Source organism: Capra hircus, chromosome 2, assembly GCF_001704415.2.
Source record: "Capra hircus breed San Clemente chromosome 2, ASM170441v1, whole genome shotgun sequence".
Lineage (NCBI taxonomy): Eukaryota > Metazoa > Chordata > Mammalia > Artiodactyla > Bovidae > Capra > Capra hircus.
The window spans coordinates 75,648,996-75,672,225 of NC_030809.1; the positions used below are offsets into that span (position 1 = coordinate 75,648,996).

General features: G+C 41.2%; 1 protein-coding gene across 1 annotated transcript in view; it reads left to right on the top strand.

The window, feature by feature from the left end:
- Window positions 4,647–23,230, top strand: part of THSD7B (thrombospondin type 1 domain containing 7B) — a 1,038,357-nt gene continuing 1,019,773 nt past the window's right edge. The window contains exon 1 of the mRNA XM_018062396.1: window positions 4,647–4,772. The gene's annotated coding sequence lies outside the window, so the exon portion shown is untranslated. The remainder of the gene's footprint in view (window positions 4,773–23,230) is intronic.

Here is a 23,230-nt window from a genome sequence, read left to right on the forward strand (position 1 = left end):
AGTCTTGGCCACTGGGCCCTCAGGGAAGTCTCTTTGAAAGGTCTCAATTAGACTGTGTCATCCACTAGCTCACAGGACTGGCAAGTTCTGCCCAGCCTGCCCCTCTGCCCTATGTCATGAGATGTTCCCCCAAGCTCACCAGTCTGCAACTCTTTTAGGTCCTGAAGAGTTCTCTGTGTGCCAAGCTTTCCAAACCACAGGGTCTCTGGTCCTGTTGTCTGCCTTTTCTCCCCTCTGGGCTGCTGTCTACTTGTATGAGATGCAGTGTCTCTTAGGGGTTAAAAATCGTACGCATGACTGCCTGATCAAATCTTAGCTCTCTACTCATCAGCCATGTGCCTGTGAATAAATTGCTTAAACTCTGTCTCCATTGTAAAAAAACAAACTTGATCACAGTGCCTACCTCATGGACCAGTTATGAGGATTAAATAATATTTGTAAAGGACTTAGCCCATACCTCATATAGATATCTCATATCTAGAAAAATAAATGTTAATAAATGTTCAATAAATATTAATGTGCTTAGTCACTCAGTCATGTCCAACTCTTTGTGATCCCATAAACTGTAGCCCACCAGGCTCCTCTGTCCATGGAGATTCTCCAGGTTGCTATGCCTTTCTCCGGGGGATCTTCCCAACCCAGGGATCGAACCCAGGTCTCCTGCATTGCAGGCAAATTCTTTACCATCAGAACCATGTTATTTACCTCTTGTCCTTTGGGTCTCAGCCTAAACATCTGAGAGCACCCACCTGAGTTTCATCCTTCCTTTCTATTCCCTTCTACTCCACTGCATCCTTTTCCACAAAAGTTGTTTCTTTCTTTTTATATGTTTGTTATCATTTGAATGCCTGTTTGTTTGTTGTCTGATGGCCCCGTTAGATTGTAAACTCCATAAGGGAAGGACCCCGCCACTGTACCACCAGACAGCCACCATGTTGCACAGTGCCAGGGACGTGGAAGACGCTCAACAAATGTCTTGACAGGTGAGTAACTAGGGCTTGTGTCTCAGGACTAAGTAGGTCTGTGAATACTCAGTGTCCAAGGGAAAAGTGTTGGTGCCTCCGAGGGACTGAGCAGGGCCAGAAGCCAGTGGAGTTCCACTTCACTGCTTTTCAATACACCGTCTTTACGTTGTATTTTAAGACGTTGACACATCAAAACCACATTACTGGATCAAGCTCAAAACTTACATTTGTATGCCAAGATGAAGTGCTCTTTTTTGGCAGGAAAAAAAAAAGTTCAGATTTGCCATAGAACCTCATCTAACCTGGAATTGGCCTGAATGAATTGTGTAAATGAAGCAATCATGGTTCTCCCTGCCTCCCCTCTCCACTTCTGCCTCCCAAGGTGACTGAGCAGTTGACTCAATCCACTGCTTTCAGAGATGGGCTAATGTAGACCTGGGCAGTGACTTCCTGAGTGCAGAGCCCAAGATACTGGCTCAGGCTTGCATTTCTCTCTCTGACTTAAAAATTGGACTGCGTTTTCTACATGCCTTTATTATCCCTTATTTATTTAATGCCAATGCTTGTCTGTTCTATGTACACAGCACTTTCCTATCCAAGCTTGTTAGACTATATGGAGAAGATGGTGTTCGGAAAAAACAATGAGAAATATGCACAAAACCGAAAATAAATTCCAGTGTTGTTTGGCTAGTATAGACTTGCTTTCCTCTGTGGCTCCTCCTTGTTTCTCATCAGGGACTCCATCCCAAGAGACCTCCTCCCACCTCCTCTCCTCTTCTATTCTATTGTTTCCTTTCATCCTTCCTGGAAGCCTAGAGGGGATTAGAGGCTTTGGCATCTGTGTGTGAGGGGTTGTGGGAATGTATAATCTCCAATTTATTTTCCATTTGGAATATTGATCTATCCCTTACACATAATAATGACACATATTTTTCAAGGCCACCTTCTTCCAAATTCTTTGTTTGGTCATTCCCCCTAACCCCCACCCATCCCCCCAACCTTCATTGAAAACATCTCTGTCCCTGCCTAGATTATCCTTTTAATCTAGATTTTGAGGGATGTATTTTTATTAAAAACCAAAAGCTGACTGTTTTGGCAGGAAACTCATATGCTCAGTAAAATGTGTATTTAAAATATAAATTGGGAATATGAGCTAGAAACATCTGCTTTTTCCTTCTACCAGATTTTTGTATGCAATTGAACAATATTAGAGAAAGTTCAGCATCTTATACTATGTAACTATACTGAAATACCTGCTGTTGGCACAGTGTCTTAATATAAAGTGACGATTTTATAGTTTAGATTAGTCAGTAAGCTAACAAGAGGCAGCAATGTTTAAAGTTCAAGGTTCTTTGTAATTTAGACATAATTTAGATTTTTATCCTTATGAGTTCCTTATTTTTGATTAAGAATCCCAATTTTTAGGACATGATTGCCATATAGGTATTATCTTTTATATTCTAGATTCAAAAAAGCAGGAGACCAAATGCAAACAGTGCAACAGAGAATGAAAGTTACTCTTCAAAAATCAAAATATTCTTATGAATATTATAATGATCCCTGATATGGAGCAAGGAGTTAATGAGAATGGGCAAGCATATTAAATTAAAATGTACATGGAAATCAAATTCCTAGCCTAAAGAAAACCATATGTATTGGTGCCTCTGAAGAGGGAGGAAAATACAAAAGTGTAAAAACATGCATAAATGACATACTCAGAAGCGGGTCCTTGATGGCCTCTTTCTACAAGGATTGCAAACACAGATCTTTCTACCATATGGATGTGTACATGGGATGTGGTCTGAAAATGCTGTGTTGATTCTGGAAAGACCAGAATTTGGAAAGCCAGGATGGAACAGTTCAGGAAAACAGACGTTTTTCTTTGGCTATTGTTCCTAAGTTACTTAAATGAGACTCATTGGCTATTGATCTGTATATATTGAGATTACAATAAAACATAATGGACCAGTTTCTTTTTCCCCAGGCTCATAGGATTGGCATTTTATTTCTTGGGAATAATAAATCATGGTCTTGGATTTGGGGAAATATTCTAGGATCTGGATGGTAGCTGATTTAAGAGAGTGATGTCAGAAAGAAAGGCACAACTCAGAGTGTGATGCCAGCGCTCACTGGGAGAATAGCAATTGCTGTTTAAAATATTAAACAAGGCAGGTTCCCTCTCCCGTTTTCAGTATCCAGCCCCACAGCAAGGTGGATCAGAACCCCTCATCATCAGATTCCCATTTCCCTTTCCAGTGGCACTTACATTCTTTTATTTCTCCCCCCGTGACAACCCTAGCTGCTCTGTTTATCTCTTAAATCTAATTTGCGCTATGACATCAAGCTTTAATTTTCTCAGGATTATTTTGCTTCTTTTGAAGCACCCATGGTGTGCCAAGCATTGGATAAATTCGAAAAGATACAATTCCTGCTGTTGCTGGGTTCACACATTTAAAGAGATATGACAGGCAAAATACCCTGTAATTGGCAATAGGTAGTCTTCATGGTGTTTTTTTTTTTTTTTTTTTTTTCTCTTTTGGAGAAACTTCTTCATCTCTCTGAAGGATCCTAAGAAGTTCCCTAGATCAAAGTTGTCTAAAACCTGGAGGGTTTGGAATGCTGTCAGAGAGTAAGGGGAGGATTCTCAGCTGTGACTGCTCCAGCCTGCCCACGTGCTCTCTGCACGCCTGCCTTACCTGAGCGGACTTGGCTCTCCTCACGCGCCACTTGCCTCTACCACCCAGTTGCCATAGACTCTTCTCCCTCCCCCTCCACCCCAAGGACAGCACACCCGTGTCCGCTCCTGCAGCCAGGACACGAATCCTTTGAAAAACAGGTTGAAACTAGGCTCGGGTCTGGGTGGGCTGACAGTCTCTGGGATCCCCTTTAGGAGGAGATGTCCAGGCAGGTACGGACCATAGCTAGGGACACGCCCCCCTCCCCGTGCTCCCCCAATCACCCTGGATTTTCCCTTTTTCACCTATCCAGCTAGGATGTTCTTTGTCTTTTTCCCTGTATCACTGAAGCCCTCTCGTGCCCGGGGACTGCAGAGGAAAGCCAGGCTATCCACAGGGCAGGACGACTCTGCCTGTGAGTGTTGCGTGTGTTTGTGTGCGCACGTGAGTGTGTATGTGTGTGTGTATGTGTTGCTGAGGGGCTTGCGATTATAACTGAGGAGTAAAGCACCCCCCACTGTCTTTGCTTTCTTCTCCGCTGCCACTTCTTAGATTCCCCTAAGGCGCAAAGTGCTTGCCCCTGCCCGAGACTGTCGGAGGCTTAGGTACCCCGGGGCTCAGGCTGGTTGGGGAGTCCCTTCATCCGGCCCACGCCTGCACCCTGAAGCTTCAAAGTTGCAGAAAACAGTCTTGAGGAGCAGAGGCTGGCGCTTGAGGCCAGTGCGCAGTGGCTCTCATACGGGAGGGGGCCGAGTGGAGGGTCGGGTGAGCGCACCGCTGGGAAAAGGGGAGGAGGAGATTGTGGAGGGGAGAAGAAAGAAGGGAGGGGAGGCGGGGAGCAGCTGCTGGGGGCGGTGAGGCGCAAGGTGGCTCCCAGTGGCCCGAGCCCCGCGGTTCCCGGGGATGCGCCAGGCAGCCAATGGCAGCGCAGAGGTGTACAGCAGATGGCGTCCGACTGCGCTGTTCCTTCCTCCTCCTCCTCTTCCTTCAGTGCTGAGGAGCCAGAGTCGCCGCCGGGTTGCCAGACGCTGGAATGGGTGGTCTCCCGATACGCACCACCATCTTTTTTGAACTCAGAAAGCTCGGAACTCAGCAGCTCCCAGAGGCTGCGGCAGCGGCACGGGCGAGGCGGGTGAGTACCACCGCGCTGCACCGCAAGCTAGGGATGCCCGGCACCCGGTTGGCGAGGTGACCGGGGCGGAGGGGGGCGCGCCCCGGGCACAGACTTTGTTTTTTTCTCCCTGAGCAGCCTCCTTCTCTCCTTCTCCGGGCAGTACACTGGAACTTGCAAGCGGAGCTTCCCGGACACCTCTGGCTTGAGGCTGCAGAAAGGGCGGGCTGCCAGGGGCGCAGCGTGCGGAGACCCCTGGGCTGGGAAGGCGGAGGTACCCTACACACGATGGGCACAGACCTCAGGCCACCGGACTGAGCTCTGGGAGTGGGACGGCAAGAGCTCTGCCCCCTACACTTCCAGCTTGCTTTGGGGGTGGCTGATGAAGGAAGCCAGGGGTCCCTCATCCTGAGCGCAGAGCCTCAAAGCCCAGGATCAGAAAGCGCAGAGTTCTGCGGCTTTGCAAACAGGTTGACTGAGGGTTCCCTTTCCATAGTTCTGACTGGGAAATCTGTGCGTGGGCGTTCAGTGCCCCGAGAGGATAGCCGAGCAAGCCAAGAAGTTTGCAGCTTCTTCTGATTTATCAGTGGAGTGTAGGGAAGCTGCAGCAACAGTTTATACTTCCACTGTCCCTGCGAGGGGCGAGCTGGGGAGAATGGGTCTTGTGGGTCTGGTGTTACATCACTCTGTTTATGAAGAGAGACCTGGGAACGGTGCTTGAGAGTAAGGGACAAGGAGGAGGACACGGGCAATCTCTAAAGCATCACCCATATGGTCCTGTCACCTTTCCTAACACCTCCAGTAGTATGAAAGTTATTTGAATATGCAAATGAACCCACCCTCTCCTTTGTGCAGTCCACAAAGTATGACTCTTGAAGTTGGAAAGCTTGGGGGGCAGGGATGTTTGGAGAGGAAGTGTTAAGCTCTCTCAATCTCTTAGATGGAGGGAGAAAACTATTTCTGGGAAGGGCGGGTGGTACTTAGAATTATTCTGGGTATTCCTCAAGAGCTATAACAATTCAGTGATCTCTGGTCAAGGGGCAATTGACCAAGATCATGTTACATTGACCTCTTCTATGGGAGATGCCAGGGTTATTAGGTGCTCTGGTCATTGCCAGGGTGATCTGGTAGTTTACTGTTTGCATTTGTGCTCTTGTAAATGACAACCTGGCTGGAGAAGCCTTCTTGGTGTTTTTCAAGAGGGCATCTGTGGGTGCTGTGTTATCATGAAAATGGTAACCCATGTAGGCAGGATGCATGCTGACATGGTTGTGGAGTGTCTGTGTGTGTGTGTGTAGGTGTGTGCACATGTGCATCTGGAATTTCTTTTGTCAGGCAATCTTTGGATGTCAGAGTGATATTCTTCTCTCCCAGGACAGTAATGGTTTCTTGGGTAACTGGGAGGTAGTGATCTCCAGGGAGGCTCCTTTATATTCTGGACTATATTATAGCTGTTGGTTAAGGCTTCTTGAAAGCAAGTTAGGATGTTCCTAAACAAATCAAGAAGTCCTATCCAGTGGTAAAGGAAGAGTCTCCTGCATTTGTGATTTGAAAACTATATAAAGTATGTGTCTTGAGGCTTCACTTTGATGCACTGCTATTTTTAACCTTGATACCATTAATATCAGCTGCCTTCTTTTAAAACTTCATTTGGCCAGTTCTCTGCTTTCTGTGGGTAGATGAGCCAACTGGGTAGATTAGAAAATGCCTGGAATTGGCTTCTTACTATGCCTGGGCATTGTGGATTTTTTTTCACCTGCCTGCTGGGAGTTGGGGACTGGAAACTCTTCTGCATTTAATTTAAGTGAAAAATAATTTTGATGATAATTCTCTTGACCCTGTAACAACATATACAGATAAAATTGTTGACTTAGAAAATGTGGGAGAGTCTTGTTTTTTAACACAAACAGTTCTAGCAGTTGTGAACACCTGCAAACCATTCAGGGTTCTGAAGATTTGCAGTTAAGCCATGGTGAGGACTTGGAGATGTGTGGTCCAGCAAAAGTCTGCCAATGGCTGAGAGATCTTCAAAGTCCATTTCAGTGGTTCAGAAAAAGTCGGCTTACTTTATATCTACTTTAATATTTAAATTCATACTTGGAAAATTATCTTTATAGTATTTCATAGTCTTCAGTATTCACCCTCATTATTTTTTTTAAGGTATTTTGTAGTTTATTTGCTCAATGTTTATGTTTAGTAGACTAAAGTTTAGTATGCCCAGGTGGTGCTAGTGGTAAAGAACCCCCCTGCCAGTGCCGGAGACATAAGAGATGCAGGTCTAATCCCTGGGTCAGGAAGATCCCCAGGAGGAGGGCATGGCAACTGACCCAAGGGTAGCAAAGAGCTGGACACAAACTGAAACGACTCAGCACTGTGCATCTCATTAAAGCAGGACCATGTTTCTTTCGCCTATTTCCATATTTTCAGTACCTAGCAGGACCTAGGTATGTCTGTGTTGGTGTGTGCTTAGTTGCCCAGTCCCATTCAACTCTTTACAACCATGTGGACTATAGCCCACCAGGCTCCTCTGTCCATGGGATTCTCTAGGCAAGAATACTGGAGTAGGTAGCCATTCCCTTCTCCAGGTGACCCAGGGACCGAACCCTAGTCTCCTGCACTGCAGTGAATTCTTCACCATCTGAGCCACCAGGGAAGCCCCAGCCCCATTATTTTTAGTGAAAGTTGTTTCTTGTTAACTAGCTGAAGAGCTAAGAAACAGAGGGACTGTTAGATGGGCAGACAATAATTGCTGATGATAAAAGCAGTATAAACACAGTCTCCAGTTTTGAGGATTGACATTAATAAATTGGCAACTGAAGATACCTTTCTGTTCTGTGCTGAGTGTTCCTTTTGAAAGAAAGAGGTAAAGAATTAGAGAAAAATGATACTGCTAAAATGTACTTCATGAGAAAGCCTATTAAGGACCTTGTCTACTTGCTTCAGATCCTGTTTCTGAAGGAATTCTTTTATTAATATCTGCTTAAAAAACTTTGTCCTTAAATAATAGACTGAATAGGCAGGATAAAAAGATAGGAACTAAGCGAGTGAAAGAGGAGTGTCCAAACAAACAAACAAGCAAAAATTTCTAAGACATGTAACTCATTTTAATTATATTTCACAAACTGAAGCTGAAGTCATTTGATTCCTTCAAAGAAAATATCTTTCCCAAACTACAATTTTGCTGTTCTTCACACTTTATAAAGATTAGGCATGAAAGTAATAACATCATTTCAAAAGTTTGAATGGAATGATGAAAAATAGTTGACTGGTCCTATTGAGTTAAGAGTCAAAACGACAAGTGATACAATATGTTAAGTACACGATCAAGATGAACAGATTAAAAGATTCTAAGTAGTGACAACTATACTATTAATACTTGGTGGAGAAGAGCACAACACCATTGACAGCATAGCTCCAGAGATACTCTCCAGGCAAAGTATAAAAAATAGATCTTTGACTAAATAGAGGGTATTACAGCATCCAAAACTATTTACATGAGCTACTTAGATATCTTTTTGGATCTTTTGGATATGAATTGCACATAAGTGTTTTATACTTTTAAAGAAGACATTTGCCCAGATTATAGCTATAAAGGAAGCAGCCGCATTCCCTTTAACACCAGGCAGCTTCCCAAATATAACACAGGTCCTTAATTTAGTGCTGTTAACAGGATCATATCTAAGTGATAATTAACACGTTAAACCTGTGAAAGTAGAGGATTTTCAACTCTACTTTTAATTCTAGAAATTGAGAGTTCAAGTGGGATTAGTGTTTTTGCACCTGTGAAGTCTGTGGCAACCTTGCTCCAAGACGATAAATATTGTATTCACCCTTTAAATTTTCTCATTTGTTGGGATTATTTTGCTGATGTTTTGACTAGCATTTTCATGGATGGTTATTCATAAGAGCTAACAGTAGCTATTGATGAAAGCAAGCCAAAGAGGATTAGGTGCATTTCCCTTCAGCTTGTATGTAGCTTTTGACAGAGGAGGAAATAGAGGTTACAGTCCTTGAATCCTAGGATTGCACTTGCATTTGGAGCCATGTTGCCTGGAGCCAGCCAGGTAAATAAAATATAGATACTTAGTTATTTTCATCCACTGTAATCCACTGATGATTTGTTATGAGCATTCTCTAGCAACTAGGTCAAGCCATTCATTTGAAGGGGAAAATAGAATATTAGTGAAATCCAGTTTCTTCATGTATTTTTTTTTAGTGGGTATACTATTTTATTAATGTTCAAACTTCACCATGAGTTCAAGTATATGCTAGCCTTATGTTCAGACTGTTGAATGAAAACTAAAAATGGACAAAGCTTTAAGGGTACAATATATTAACTAGACAACCTAGAGGGTTGTGTAACTATGTATTTAGGACCACAAGTATAGGAAGAAGCCCTGGAATTTGAGGAAAAACCTGCCATTCAGGACTGAACAGAGGTCTTTGGTTGCTGACAGAGTCTCCCCTTGACTTCAGACTTGAGACAAACCGACGGAGTCTGTCAGTGTACAAAAACCACTGAATTCAGGACAAATAATAACAGGATAGATTGCCCAGAGCCAATTCAGATTCTGGGGGCCCTGGATTGGCTGGAGGTTGGGATATGTTCCAGCCAAAAGTCCAGGACCTGTAGAGAGCAGCCATCTACTGAAAATCATCCATTTCAAACAAATTCCTGAGATGCTTTTCCCAAACCAGGGTATTTCATGTCTTTTGGTCCACTTCTGAAGCCAATCCTAGAGATGCTGGAGAATAGAGTTTCTTTGGTGGCCAGGACTCAGGCTTACTGAAGGGATGGAGGAGTCAACCCAGGTTCAGTTTGTAAGCCAAACAATTAAGTCATCCAGCCCATAGAAGAACTACTATATTATAAGAGTAGGTGTGTGCTCTTGTGATGAAAAACAACAACAACAACAACAGCAACAACAACAGCAACACAGCACCTTTAAAACTTTTCATCTCACTTTTGGTCATTAGCTTATTTCACATTTTTTTTTTCCTGTGATGTGGGAGTCTGTAGACTTTTTTGAAATTTAAAAAAAGGCAGGTCTTCCCATCAGAAAAGGTTGGACTTTGACTTAGATGTGAGGATTGGTGAGAATGAAGAGATGGCCCCTACTAGGCTGTCATTGTTGAACTTAGGTATTTTGCATCAAGGAACATGATGCCTTCTTTTGATTTTGCCTCTCTAGGCATGTTTTAATTATGAGCCTCTTGTAATTAAATATGCTGCAGCTAAAAACAGAATCCTGAGTAACTAATGCATAAATGATCCTTCTATGCCTTCACTGGAAAGTAGCTCTTTGCTGTGTTCTACCACTTGTCTGCGTGAGGGTTGGCTGCAGATTTGTGCCCTAGTGTTATGTTATTGAACAACTCATTATTTCTGGAAGAATCACAATGTTGGGGAAAGCTCTTCACTTCACGGTAGTCAGGCACCATGGCTTGGTCTTCAACTGTAGTTTTGGAGTGATGCAGATTTGAATTTAGGTTTCTTTCAGGTGGTTATTTTGAAAACTATACCATGTAATACATATAAACGAAAGATTTTAATTATGGTAAGACTAAAGCTTGCAGTAATCTCTGTTTGCAGAGTTGGCTCCTGGGCACTCCTCTATTGATTTCTGCCTTGCGTGCTTACGTTAGACACATTTTGGGTGATTTGGCCACTGATACAGCCTTGCGTCTGCATGCATGTGCGCTCAGTTGCTTCATTCGTGTCCGACTGCGTGTGACCCTGTGGACTGTAGCCTGTCAGGCTCCTCTATCCGTGGATTCTCCAGGCAAGAATACTGAAATGGGTTGCCGTGCCCTCCTCCAGGGGATCTTCCTGACCCAGGGATCGAACCCGCGTCTCTTATGTCTCCCTCACTGGCAGATGGGTTCTTTACCACTAGCGCCACCTGGGAAGAACCTGATACAGCCTTGCTGGTTGTAAAAATATTGAAATCTGTACGAGTAGGTAGACAGGTGTTGTTCTAAGCCCCCTGAGGACCCTATCACCACCTCAGTCCTATGGCTATTCCCCTGACATCTCTTAGATGATCTCTTATTACAGCAACTGAGACAGATACTACTTGGTGTGGCAGAAGGGCCTGGGGACCCACCCCAGGGGTATTGCTAGAATCTGTTCTGGTTGGTTGGCACTTGAAGCCCTGCCACTTGGTAAGTATTTCTAGTATCATCCCTTGATATTTTAAACTCATGACATGAATCAATGCAGCCATTGGTGTTATTAAGTATTTGAACATGAAATCTGTTTTGTTTTTATTTTTTAGATCTCTAACATTTATATCTGTAAAAAACATTTAGCTATTAATGTTTAATGTTAAAAACATTTAGCTATTATTATTTGCATATAGTTATGTGAACAAAGAGCCCAGAGTACCTAGACCACTTTTGGTTGAGCTACCAATTTCTATAAAGCCACTCTGTTGTCATGTTGTGAAAATCATTCAGTCATGTCTGACTTTTTGTGACCCCATGGACTGTAGCCTGCCAGGCTCCACTGTCCATGTGATTCTCCAGGCAAAAGTACTAGAGTGGGTTGCCATTCCCTTCTCCAGAGGATCTTTCTTGACCCAGGGAACAAACCCAGGTCTCCTGCCTTGCAGACAGATTCTTTACCATCTGAGCCACCAGGAAGCCCCATAAAAACCACTGTACATTCTCTTGAATTTGTCTCCCCCTCCCCAACCCCAATATAACTAAGCATACTAAGTCAAAGGGCAGAGACAAATTTCTACCCCAGGTCATCTGCTGCAACTGTATCTTCTTTTACACACGTTTATGTATGTATGTATGTGAGAGTAGTTCAACAAAGCTTTTTTCTTTCGGGGGAAAAAGTAATTATTTTTTCCATCTCCATTTCTGGTCTTCAGAATTAACTCAATTTATTTCATATCGACTTCCATTCATTTTTGTGATTAAGTCTTGTTAGCAGGGCTTGGTTTCACTGGAATTAACCTCTTCCATGAGTTAGAATATCTCTGGCCAATCAGGGAGAGGGAAGGGGTGATTCCAACCTTGCAGACTCTATAAGGAGAATTCTTTGGTTCATTCTTCCAGATGTTTTCTGGCTAAAATGAAACAGTGCTAAATGGGCCCTGAGAAACACAAGTTACACTTCTATTGTGAACAAGGAAAATATTCCAGGTCCTACATTACATTGACCTTCTGCTATCAGGCCTGTCTTCCTTAAGTCAACCACAAGACCCACCCCAATTTCAGAAGTCCCACGTGTTGTTTTTTCCTACTTCCAGTTCCCAGTTATCCACATTTTACCTATTAGTCAAGATCCATTTTAATTATACTTCCACTGAGCTTTGTCTAATTATGCCAGTTCACAAAGCCCTCTTTCTGTCCAAGCAACTCAGGTGGTAAATTCTAATTTTAATGTTTGATTGAATCTATTTTCTTATTAGCATCTGCTTGTGCAGTTTAGGTAGTAAAGGGCTTGAATCAGAAAGGGCACCACTCTATTGAAGATTCTGAAACCTGTTAGAAAGGAGAGTGTGATGGAAAGAAGGGTGAGAGTGGCCCTTTGAGGATCTCTGGGGCAAAGTTTAACAATATCCAGGAAGGTGACCAAAGTGACTACTAATTGCTTATCTATGACATGCTGTATCGCCTAGGTACATAAGAGTCAACATGTCTAAGCTTCATAATAGCACTGCAAAGTGGTTTCTATTATTTAGCCTCATTTTTCATACTAGGAAAGGGAGGCTGAAGGACCTTTGGCACAGGGTGTAAGGCCAGGATAACTGGTAAACCACAGAGCAGAGATTTACATTCCAGTCTGTCTGTCTGCAAGACCCATATTGCTTCTGACACACTAGACCGCCCTCGAGCCTGAAGTTTGAGTCAGCAAGTTTAATCTTAACCTCTACTGGAATGCAGGCATGCACACACACACACACACGCACACACACACACACACACACACGCACGCACACACACACACACACACACACACACACACACACACACACACAGTCACTCACACTCACCTACTGCCAGAGCCTACACATGTGATGGATGGAGTCCACTGACAGGAAGAGCAATGCTAAATCATTTCTACCTGGAGGCAGACATGTCATCAGGACACAGGGAAAAGGCTGCAGTTTGATTTGGCGCAGACCTTATGTATAAAGTTTATAGTATCTTAGAATTGTAAAGAGCTTGAGACATACATATGTAAAAGTGTGGGCTTATTGAGAAACTGTTGGAAGATTCTGAAAATCCACACATGTGTAGGAAATCCACATGGTATTCCTTTTCACTAATGGCTTATCATTAAAACAACTGTTCTCCTGAATATGCAAATATTCAAGGCATTAGCTTTGAAATTAGCACCAAGAGCAGGAAAAGGGGGAAAACCGGTCTTCAGATGTGAGTGTGGGTAGATGGGCAGTGGCCTTAGTCATTCCCATGATTGGGCTGAGCCATCTGATCGAGTGTGTGTCCTTGTCTGTCCTCTTTTTTCCACTTTCCGACAGCAAAGTATCCTTGGTTGAAAGGGAAAACTCTGCTAAAAGAGAAAGGTTGTTCTTGGGTGAAGCATGTATGATGAATCACATTTTTGAAAATTTGTTTTTAAAAAGGTTTTGCTGGGTCAGCATAAGGTCTCTTGACATGAACTTCCATGGGAATGTATAATATCCCCATTTCCAATACCAAAATCTTTCAACAATTTCTATAGAAATACAGCATTGGAATAAGACCAGTTTCTCTCTTTGCCTCTGGCACAATCGTAGATAAAGCAGCTCAGAAGATTCAGAGTTGCAAAGAGATTTTTACTCATTCCAGGAATAAACTTTTTCACATTCAGAGAAGTTCAGGAATGCCATATCTCAAGAAAATGTGAGTTCACTATGTTTGGGGTTATTCAAATAGAGGACCAGAACCTGTATGTTACCATATTCTGTAGAAAGGACTTGTGCACAGGGTATTAAAACCAGGTTTAACGAGCATATACTGTTGACTGAAAAAAATATACACAATGTGAGGCTAGTGAGTTAAGTTTTACTGGGGGCAGAATGAGGATTATAGCCTGGGAAACAGTTTCTCAGATGGCTCTGAGAAACTGCTCCAAAGAGGTAGTGGAGAAGGTCAGCGTTACCTACGATTTTAGTGAAGCAGGGGTACATGGAGTCAAGCACACATTTTGTTAAAGGCTTGTTGCTGGACATGAGAAGCAGAAGTCACTGTTGCTGATTTTAGTGTTTTTCTAGATATGAGGAGGTGCAAACATTTGGGCTAATAAAATCTCCTGAAAATATCTAACTGTCTGTAGGCTTGTTCTGCCAGTTTTCCCAGAGCTCTGAATATCTCGTTTCTGCTCTCCACCCTGAACTCCTTTCAGGGGGTGTTGAAGGTCCATGCCTGCAGTGGCTAGTGACTTTTTAGAGGCAGGTAGTAAGTGACAGGTTTTAGTTGGTGATACTATATGCCCGATACAGTTCTACATGTATGAATTTATGGAATCCTCTCAAAATTCTTAGAGTTGACTGCCTTATCATTATTCCTATCTTATAGATGCAGAAACAGTAAGTGACATCATCCAGGTCAGGATATGTACTCAGGTAGTCTGATTCTACAGCAGCAGTTTTCAATAGAAATAGAAAGCAAGCCACAAGTACAATTCCCATATGCAATCACACATTTTCTAGTAGCCACATTAAAAGAGGGGAAAAAGGACATTGAAGTTTAATTTAATAATGTATTCTATCAATATCAACCTAATGTATTTGGAATATTATTTCAAAATGTATCAATTATAAGAAAATTATTATGATTATTTTCCTATATTTATTTATTTTTTATTGGTGGAAAATTGCCTTACAATTTTGTGTTTGTTTTTGCCGTACAACAATGTGAATCAGTCATAATTATATATATATATATGTCCCTTCCCTCTGGAGCTTCCCTCCCCTCCCCCCATCCCACCCCTCTAGGTCATCACAGAGCATCAGGCTGGGCTCCCTGTATTATTTAGCAACTTCCTGCTAGCTATTTTACATGTGATAATGTATGTATGACAGTGCTATTTTCCCTGTTCATCCCACTACCTTCCCCCACTGTGTCCACAAATCTGTTCTCTTACTAGGTTTATTAGTACCATTTTTCTAGATTCCATATATATGTGTTAATATATGATGCTTGTTTTTCTCTTTCTGACTTCCTTCACTCCATGAAAGAGGATCTAGGTTCATCCAACTCACTATACCTGACTCAGATTTGTTCCTTTTCATGGCTGAGTGATATTCCATTGTATAAATGTACTACAACTTCTTTATCTGTTCATCTGTTGATGGGCATCTAGGTTGCTTCCATGTCCTGGCTATTATAAATATTGCTTCAGTGGACATTGGGGTGCCTGTGTCTTTTAGAATTGTGGTTTTCTCAGGGTATATATCCAGTAGTGGGATTTCTGGTTGATGTAGTAGATTTAGTCCTAGTTTTAATGAAATGTTTTAGAGCTTTGTTGTACCAAATCTTTGAAAGCCAGTCTGTAATTCACTCTTACAAATATGTCTCAGTTTAGACTAGCATGTTTGCAGTGCTCAGTAGCCACTTGTGGCTGGGGTGGCCTTATGGGATATGACTAGAGCCTGCTGTGAACAGCCCCACTCGATTGCTGTCTGTTGGCTGCCAAGTTTCCTTCCAGAGTGCGTACCATTGGCCTGCATATATGAGATCATTCAGCTAGTTATTAATTTTGTTCTTGAATACCAGCATGGATTATATCTTCAAAAAAGCCAGCTTAAAATACTTGTATGCTTTTCTCAGGAACCTATTTACTTTTAAAACCTATAAGGTAGGAAGTGTTCTCTGTGAAGTGAAGTCGCTCAGTTGTATCCGACTCTGCGACCCCATGGACTGTAGCCCACCAGGCTCCTCCGTCCTTGGAATTTTCCAGGCAAGAATACTGAAGTGGATTTATATTTCCTTCTCCAGGGGATCTTCATGATCCAGGGGTCGAACTCAGGTCTCCTGTATTATAGGCAGACGCTTTACTGTCTGAGCCACTAGGTAAGGTAGGAAGAGTTCTCTGTATCATCTGTCAAAAAATTAATCCCATGTGTTCATTTGTGGCAGTGGATCATATCCCAATGTCTTCCAGTTTACAACTGTTTACATGCATAGTCATCCTGCCCTTGTCATGTCCAGGCTAAACAATTACAGTTTCTTGTGCTGTTTTTTATTATCATTGGTTTTTTTTTTATTGGTTTGCTAGGGTATCTATGTAGCCTGATGCATATGAAATGGGCATAGCTGAAAATCAGCTTATCTCTAATAAGAAAGAGAAGAGAGAAAAGCACCTTTATTGAAGAGTGAACTTAACAATTTTTCTCACTTGCTAATGTTTCTCAGTCTTCTTTTACCTTATTCTTACGATTCCTGCAGTCAGAAGTGACACGCAGACCACCAAAGGGATATTTCTGATTAAATCGTAGTAATTTTGGGTACGTTTGATTCATGACTTGGCAGGTAGCATTCTTCTCAGTGATCTGAGGGCTTTTCTCAAGTTGAATTTCTGACAGTAACCGACCCTCCAGGTTGTGGCATGCTTCAATTGAAAAAGCAGAATGTGACATGCCTTTCATTGCGTGAAACATAAAAAAAAGTCTCGCATCCCCTTTGTGAGTGTAATCTCTATTCAGCTGTACGTGAGAATGTGGGACATTTTAATAATTCCAAGTCTCTTTTTGGGGAGGGAGGAGCATTTTACATGAGTTGCTTACTAAAAGAAAATTACTAAGAACAAGGCTGCAGTTGGGAAGAAAAAAATTCTAAACTTCATAGGGAGGAATTTCCTTTTGGAGACAGACTCTAGGGATATGTCATCTAATATTATGTGCATGAATATTAGATATTTCATTTGGATTATAGAATTGGTAGAATTAAAACATAATGCTTGTGGACATAATATATCCCCTGTGAAGCCCATCTTTTTCTTTTTTTAAACTAAGACGTCTTTACACAGCAAGACAAACCAATGGAAAATGCAATGTGCATTTGTGAGCTATGTGAATAAATTCAGCGTATTTATTGAGGGCCTGCTGTGTCCCTGGCACAGAGTGGATAAAAGCAAATAGAGGAGACCAGCCTCAATCTCCAGGAATTTGTATTCTAACTGGTGAGATTAGACTTGCACGTCCTCTGTCCTTGGCCAAGCCAAATCACCTTATTTATATACATTTAGCTCTCTGACTAAGTATGAGCTGTGAAAACACAGAGAATGCATCTTACTTATATTTGTATTTTCAACAGCTTGCAGAGAATAATTATGCAGGGGCTTCCCAGGTAGTGCTAGTGACATAAAAGACACGGGTTTGATCTCTGGGTTGGGATGATCCCCTGAAGGAGGGCCTGGCAACCCACTCCAGTGTTTTTGCCTGGAGACTTCCATGGACATAGGAGCCTGGCGGGCTATGGTCCGTTGAGCCGCAAAGAGCTGGACACGACTGAAGTGACTTAACATGCACATATGTACACAGGTTCAGTTCAGTTCAGTTCAGTCGCTCAGTCGTGTCCTACTCTTTGCGACCCCATGAATCGCAGCACGCCAGGCCTCCCTGTCCATCACCAACTCCCGGAGTTCACTCAGATTCATGTCCATTGAGTCAGTGATTTTGTGCTGGATTAAATGAAAGTAGTACATTAATTTTATTTATATTGTGAATTAAAGTACAACTATAATATCATATTTATAATAGGACCATTTCTATGAAAATTTGCATTCTAAATAACGAAGGCAAATCAAATCTAGTCTCAATTCCTCTGTGTCTCCTTTGGCTGGATTTACTCTGCTGAATCCAGTTGGTAACTTCTGACAGCTCCATTGCAGTTGAAAAAAGATAGTCTTAACCTGATGGACATGTGGAGCCTCTTGTCTCAGCATGCCGGGGTCATATCATGATTTAACTTGAGTCACAGACACTTTGAGCACACCAGAAATGATTCTGTTCTGTTCTGTGGATGAAGAACTTTGACATTCAATCACGTTAAGTAGTTCTTGGAGGTAGGCATGCAAGAGGCGGGGAGCAGAGTGGGCTAAAAATATATTTACATGTACCTGCGTAGGGTTTCCAATGATAGTTGAAGAATATAGGGCTAAATAATATCCGGAGAATAGTTAGTGTCTTTGAACAAAAGGAATCAGCAAGAAGTTAGCAAGTCTGTAACCTACAGAGCTAGAGCCCCCTTTGACTGGACTGTCCCATCAAGGCATGGAATATGCTGCTTTTCTAGTGTGGCTGTTTAAGCCACTTTCAGAAAATTTAACATCAGCATGAACACATCAGATCATCAGGAAGACATTTATTTAGCATTTTGCCTGAAAGGATTTCAGTACACTTTGATAGATTTAAAATAATTCTTCCCAACCTACCAAGTTCCTCAAGGAAAATAACCAGAAATAGACTCACAGACAAAGAAAACAAATTTAGGGTTACCGAAGGGAAAAGGTTACAGAGGGAGGGATAAATTAAGAATTTGGGATTAACAGATACATACCACTACTATATATAAAATAGACAATCAACAAGGCCCTACTGTATAGCACAGGGAACTCTACTCAATATTCTGTAATAACCTTTATGAGAAAAGAATCTGAAAAAGAATGGATATTTGTATATCTGTAACAATCACTTTCCTATACACCTGGAACTAATACAACATTGTAAATCAATTAAACCCCAATATAAAATAAAAATTAGAAAATAATATTAGAAAGGAAATACTAACCAGTAAGGAACACTGTGTGTCTGTGGTGTGCTTTGCACTGTCCTTGGCCTGGTAGAATGTACAGCCATATCCCCAAACTGGCCATCTGCTCAGGGAATAGTCATGGAATTCATGTGGAGGTAGGAGAAAAAGAGGAAGGATATACTACAAAGATAAAAATTGTACCTATGGAATTTTATGGATTAATGGATTCAGCATAAGGAGGAATAAATTTGGCTCCCTATCACCATATTTGTTTTACTTACAGTTTTCCAAACATTGCTTTTGATTCTGGATCATATATGCTAGTCTTTAAGACTGGATATCTATATTCTCTTTAATCTAAAGCCTTAGTATTTTGAAGTTCATGGCTTAAGAAACCTCTTCAAGATTCAATAAAAAGAATAAAAGCAACTGCAAACTCCTCTGCAGCCTGGAAATGTGGGCAGAATGGCTTATCCCTGGTTTACTGGCCTGCGTAGAACTTGATCTCATTTTCAAACTCTTTGATTTGAAAACTTGTGATGCTCACAGTCTAAATAAAGTGAGACCCAAATCCTTTTAATCCAAGGTAAATAATTTTGTCTTGGCATGTGTCAGCATGACGGGGAAACGTGCACAGGGACAGAATTATCCATTGATTTGGCAACAAGTTTGGCAAGCATGGATGTTCGGTAAATGGCTACGAGATAAAAGCATCTGAATTATCAAAGTAGTCAATCAGCCCCAAGAACTGAAAGCAAAGAGATGCTCAGATTTTATAGTATGAAATCAGTTAAGCTATGAAGGCGTAGGAAGTGAACAGAGGATGACGGGAATTTAGTACAGCACATGTGTGAGCATGTGCATGTGCGCGCACGCACACACACACACAGACACACACTCTGAAGAAAACATACACATAGTTAAATGGTAGCAAAGTGATAGCAAATCCAAGATGAGAAATGGCTGGAAAAGAGGGAAGAGGAGGCAAACAATTCACCTGAAAGGGAATTAGCACTCTTACCTATTGGGACTTGTCATACCATTTCATTGAAACCAACAAATGACTGTTTGAGGGGTGTAGAGGACAAAACTTGTGAAAGAAAGCATGCCTCTGATTTTAAAGGTTGAGCAGGTTACAAAGGAGGGAGAAATCTGTGTGACCCAATCATACTAGGCATTCTCTCAGATATAGAAAAATTATGAACAAGAACAAAAACAAATGGGAGTGCTTTGAAGCAGTAGTTGACATTGTGATATTTAATGCTCTATACAATGTACCATCAGAAATTCATATATTGCATATATAAGCACAAGTCTTTCTCATGTAAAACAAAGAATCTACTACTGACTCCCTTTCCAGTCACCTTGTTATCTCTTGTCTTTTTTTCCACCTTATGAAACTAGTAGAATTTTCTCTCTGTCTTCGCTATGCATTTACTCTTCGAATCCCCGAGCCTGGATTCTGTCCCCACTGTTCCAACTGAAATTAGTTCTCGCCAAAATTTTGAATGATTTCTTAGTTGTCAAATCCAATGGACATTTTTCAGACTCATTTTATTATGATGATTAAAAGCAGAATCTTAGTGTATTAGAAAAGCCAAAAATGAATTGGCAATGTTCCCATGATCCTACCATTTTGAGTCTCTGTTTTAAAGCTGCCAAAATAACTATTGGAGATTTAGACAAGCAAAATGGGTAATTTCGGACTAAGTGTAAACTGGAAAAGATTGAAATGTATGACACTTGGCCAAAAAGGATAGCTAGAAAATAAAGTTGAGATTGGAATATTAGCCTTTAGAAATGGAGAAAGATGTGGGTAAGTAGAAGGAAACTTAATTAGAATTTATTAGTAGAAAATATAACAGTCCTTTATAGAAGATACCATATTAACTCCTCAGAGGGTGAGGGGAAGTACTGATTAGTACACACATGCTCCCCTTACTGGAGAGTTTTTAAGAAGTTAAACGAGGAAATTTTAAGGAAGACGTGCAAATGAACATGTGTTTAGTCACTGATGCTCTTATGAGCACCAAACTTACTGATTCAGGGTGTCAAGAGGATGAAGTGTCTGCTTGTAGAGTTTCCTGGTTGACATCACCACTGAAATCATCTTTCAAAGAAAATCTTGATCCACTATCTAACAATTGCAAGTGGTTAGGGTTTCCCCATGAAATTTGTAGATACCTGTTTGCAGACAATAGACTTATTCCATATTTACCTTTTCCTCAATTTTGTTGTTGTTGTTAATTTGTTCAGAAACTGTCCCTTTAAGAAAACTCAAGAGAAAAGCGATTGAAAGGGATAAATGTTAGGTCAGTCCTTTTAAAAGAGAAAAGGCACACTAATGCCAGTGTAACCATCAAGAGTAGACATTTATTAAACACTTGCCCTGGTCCTTTAAATCAGCTCTAAGGTCTGCGAGGAAGTCTGAGAGCTCAGAGGCTCTGCAGGGAAATTCATCTAGAAAAAAAGAACACATCAGCTCATTTTTCAAAAAGACTCAGGACTATATGCCATCCCCAAAGTGCTCTTTCAAATCCAATGAGTCAAGCAGAACTATATATAGTTAAATGATATGCTTGTGTTTATCAGAGCTGGCATTATGACATTAAGTAAAATTTATGATACATTAGGGTTTACATTAGAGGTTTATTTTTGTGCTGTGTGTACACTTGAGAACATTGGGTCTCACTGTATAATTTCTACATAATTATTGTCCAATTTTGGGGACACATCATATTAAGTGACTACCAGGGTTTTTTTTGCCAGTTTTGTTTGTTTTGTGCCATGATACTGAATATATGTATGTCTGCATATGTACATACACATGTACATTCTTTTAAATGCCATTTCCTTGATCAGACAGACCACTTAAGTTATACTTTATAATGTTTTTTCTTTGGGAAATATAATCTGATTTGTGATGCAGTTTCTTAGGACACACTAGAGCAGAAAGAAAAGTGTTTTTGTTGGCAAGCTGCATTAATATAAATATTATTTTGTAGCTTAATTTATGTTTTGACTTTTTCATATGAATATTATAACTGCTTTAAGGTTCCACAACTTGTATTACATTTGGATTCTCTCCATTATGCTGAGACTGTTACTGTGTATATAGTAGGAGCTAATTTAAGCATTTCTTAAATGAATCATATTAGAATAAGGAAAAAAAAGCCACTTGGAAACTTCATTGAACATACGTTAATCTTGCTCTGATGATTTAGAGTTCCTTTTGGAACCTGGAGTATTCCCAGAAACACTGAGAAAATCAACTACCTTTGAATGGCACTATAAATTCTGTTTATTTACATTTTCTGGGGTTTTAGACATTTAATAAATGAGATTTTACTATAAACAGGAAGAGATATGCATACATGCAGACCCATTCAGTCTATAGAAATCCAATGGGAGAAAGTGGATAGATTGGTTATGGATGCAGATAACCAGTCCTCTGGATATAGGGGGACCATGAGGCAGTCCTGGGGAGGGATTGACGTCAGAGGTGCTGAAGAAGGTTGTGTAGTGAGTGCAGAGGACAGAAATGGTGGAAGAGTGAAGGCATCTGGTCTGTATCTGGGTGAAATTTGAAGGTTATTGCAGGCTGACTGTCCACTTCTCCTCTGTTTCATTGGTGAATCTGATTTCCTCTCTGCAGGGTGAGCAGATTCCACTTTGTCCCAAGACTCACCATTCTTTAGCGTCCACCTTTGGCTTGCTTTTCATTTTCACTTTGGGGAAAGGATTCCCCCCTCTACAAATTATGAGTAGTGAGAATCACCTATGAAGTCCTTCATGTAAGATTCTCTCTCAAACCCTTAACTTTCTAATAAGTATTATAAGCACAACTTTTTAGATGCTTTATCCAAAATCTGATCTCTTTGGACCAGCATTTGAGTCCACCAGGCACTTAGTTCTTTTCAGACTCTTTCATGAACAATCCAGGTGGCATTTTCTTAGGGCTCTCCAGAGTTCCTGAGCCCAGAGAAGTGCCAAACAGATCCATATTGACACCTATAGTTAAAGAGCTAACTAATCAGAAGGGAAGGAACCATTGTGAATATAAACATCGATGAGAGACACTAGTGCATAAAAAAATATGTGAAGTTGCATATAGTTTATGAGTAAAATTCATGAAATGTGTAGGTGTAAAAGCTACCTTTTAAAATCACTGTATGCTTTCATGTCATCTGAGTTTTAAATGTGCATGTGTAATAATTAATAGGGGCTTTCCTGGTGGCTCAGATGGTAAAGAATCTGCATACAATGCAGAAGATCCAGGTTTGATCCCTGGGTCAGGAAGATCCCCTGGAGAAAGGAACTACCTGTTCTAGTATTCTTGCCTGGAGCTTTCCATGGACAAAGGAGCCTGGTGGGCTATAGTCCATGGGATCACAAAGAGTTGGAAATGACTGAGTGACTAACACACACATAAGTCTGATAATATAATACAGGAGCTATTTAACAGTGGTCTAGCAGATCCCTTGGAGGACGACATGGCAACTAACTCCAGTATTCTTGCCTGGAGAATCCCATGGACAGAGGAACCTGGTGGGCTACGGTCCACAGGGTTGCAAAGAGTCACACACAACTGAAGTGAGTTAGCATGCATGCACACAATAGTTAATAAGTTTTCACAAATAGATGTTTTCAATGTAATATATATGCCAAAGAGAGATAGTATGTGAGTTGTGTGTGTGTGTGTGTGTGTGTGTGTGTGTATTTCAGGTTGGTCCCAAACAAATTAGTTTGCATTTTATCATTGA